The 3,083-nt window shown below is 33.5% G+C and overlaps 1 pseudogene; it reads left to right on the plus strand.

Moving 5' to 3' along the window:
* The first annotated feature begins 698 nt into the window (after window positions 1–698).
* On the plus strand, window positions 699–2,874 carry LOC132053575 (phospholipase A1-IIgamma-like; annotated as a pseudogene).
* The last annotated feature ends 209 nt before the right edge of the window (window positions 2,875–3,083 follow it).

Raw genomic sequence — 3,083 nt, forward strand, 5'->3', positions numbered from 1 at the left:
CTTCGTATTTCAACTATGTTGGGCTTATCTTTTAAGAAATGTGCTTTCACATTGCAGAAATAAGTAGAATAAAGCCAAAATAATGATTAAAAGGTATAAAATATTATAATTATTTATGAAAAACTAATATCATATATATAAATAGCTATAAAATTTGTATGTATAATTTATCGACTTGGTTAAGTTATTTTTCCGATTTTTTAATAGAACATAAACGAAACCAAATATTATCGATTTTTAAAATTCAAAACCAAACAAAAGTAAATATCGGGTTTTTTAACCGGTTTGGTTCGATTTTCGATTGGGTTCGATTTTCACCAAACCTTGAACAGCCCTAGTTGTAACCAAACTTGATCAACAATTATATAATTCACGTACTGCGCATCCTGTTGAGAAAAAAATATTTAATTATTTCAGCTTTTTAAATAATAGTACATGCACGTGGAATCCATTCGTGATACATTTAAAATTAGCGTAGACTTTCAACTTTAATTCAGTGTTTCATGTTGATGACAACAAACGATGAGCTAAGTAGGATCACGTCATATTTAAGCATTTTCTCCCTCCGTCCCAAAATTAGGCTATAAATAATTTATTAAAAACCCAGTAAGCTGCGTTTTCTAGAATCCAGAACCAACAAACTTTAAAAAATTTGAGTAAATTAGAAATATGGAGATGCTGTAATTATTAGCGCTATTGCTTGGTCATTTCAATTATTGGGCACTGAAAGCATGTTAATTTCATGCATGAGAAATCCCAAGAGAGAAACGATTTTGCTTCACTATAAATACATGGTCTAAATGATAAGCACATACCAAAGAAAAACAAAGAGAGAAAGAGAGAAAAAAGGCATAAAAGAAAAAGAATGGCTAACATGGCTGAGAAATGGGAGGAACTTAGTGGCAAAAACAATTGGGATGGGCTATTAGAACCATTGGATGTTGATCTCCGTAGATATCTCATTCAATACGGAGAATTGGCTCATGTAACTTATGACACCTTCATTTCGGATCCAATATCTAAGAATGCAGGAGCTAGTAGATACTCGATGGAAAATCTTCTTGCTAGGTGTGGGCTAGACCCGCTCAAGTATAAAGTAACCAAATACTTCTATGCTACCTCATCCATTTTACTTCCTCGTGATTTCCATGTGAAATCATTGTCATGCGATTCATGGTGGAAAGAGTCAAATTTTATGGGGTACATTGCTGTGGCTACTGATGAGGGAAAGTTTCACTAGGAAGGAGGGATATTGTAATTGCTTGGCGAGGAACAATTCAGACACTGGAGTGGTGGGAAGATTGTAAATTTTTACTTATTCCAGGAATAGAAGTATTTTTGGGTGCATCAGCACTTTATTCGACACCTTTGTTGCATCATGGATTCTACAGCATGTATACATCAAAAGATTCACAATCAAAGTTTAATAAAACTAGTGCCAGAGACCAGGTACATATTTATTTGCTTACTTGCATGTTTTTCTTCCGGTATTGTCGCATGTTTTTGTAATTTTGATTGTTGAAGTGTATAACCATCACACTTAAAATTTAAAGAGTGTTTGGATAAGTTTATAAGCTGGTCAAATTGATTAATAAGCACTTTTTGGCTTATTTATGAGTTGATAAACATAAAAATTGTTGCTCATAAGTCAGATTCAGCAAAAAGTCAGTAGTAAGTTTTTCATCCGCAACTTATGATTTTTCAGCTCATAAGCACTTTTAATTTGATCAATTTTTTTACTAATTTATACATAATATTTTTTCTAATTCTCGAAATAACAAATCGCTAACTTTTTCTTCATTCTGTATATGTTGTTCCTCTTTTCCTTTAAAATATTACTATTAGAATTTATAATTTCTTGTGAAAATTACGCCTATTTTAGCAATAAATAAATAAATAAATAGCTCCACTCTTTTTACCCTACATTTTAATGTACTCGTTTTCAGGTCATTGAAGAAGTGAAAAGATTGGTTGAGGAATATAAGGACGAAGAGGTAAGCATAACCGTGACTGGCCACAGCCTCGGTGCATCACTTGCAACCTTAAATGCAGCTGATATAGTTTACAATGGAATCAACAAGTCAAGCACTGGCAAGGAGTTCCCAGTGACAGCTTTTGTATTCGCAAGTCCTAAAGTTGGGGATTATCTTTTTCAAAATGCAGTTTCTCAACTGAAACACCTCCACATCTTGAGAATTCGTAACGAACCTGATATTGTTCCGAAATTACCAAATCTAGATGTCTATTTCGAAGTTGGGAAGGAAATAATAATTGACACCACAAAATCCCCCTATTTGAAGCCTAATCCTGGAGACCTACACACACCACATAATTTGGAGGGTTACTTGCACGGAATTGATGGTACCCAAGGATCAGGAGATTTTAAACTAGAGGTGCATCGCGATCTCGCACTTGTCAACAGGGTATGGGACATTCTAAAAGATGAATATCTTGTCCCTGGGGCTTGGTGGATCGAGAAGAACAAAGGAATGGTTCAACAAAAAGATGGAACTTGGCTTCTCATGGATCGCGAGGATTATGACTTCTGAGAGAGAGCTATGGTTTTATTTATTTCTTTTCATGTAATGTGTGAATAAAGGGGCTCTTTCGTGTAAGGTAACCCTAATAATACGGGATAAGGAATATCCGTACGCCTAAAGCTCGAAATGAGGTTGTCCGATCCTTTCTGGCTCCTGAGGTGGTCAACCTTATAGTCAATTTATTTGCTAAACTTGTCAACTTATTTTAATTTATATGTCAATTTCTGTTTTGTTTTTGTTATTATTTTGAGAGATATGTAATGGATCTTAAGGCTTGTTGGGATGGTTGTCGTATCGCATTGTTATTTTAATATAATATTTATTTTGATTATTACTTTATAATCCTGTTTTTATCCTTTATCCTACCTTTTTTTTAAATTTTTTTAATAATAACTCTACGCCGTATATCCTACTTTTCTTTATAATATTGTAAGTTTATTCTTCAGCTTATTGATGTGTGGCATTATGTATCGATGAAAATGATGCAATCTATCCAGACGTTGTTTCATCAAAACAATATGTCACATACAACAATACAATAAA

This window comes from Lycium ferocissimum, chromosome 4, assembly GCF_029784015.1.
Source record: "Lycium ferocissimum isolate CSIRO_LF1 chromosome 4, AGI_CSIRO_Lferr_CH_V1, whole genome shotgun sequence".
In the NCBI taxonomy this organism is placed as follows: Eukaryota; Viridiplantae; Streptophyta; class Magnoliopsida; order Solanales; family Solanaceae; genus Lycium; species Lycium ferocissimum.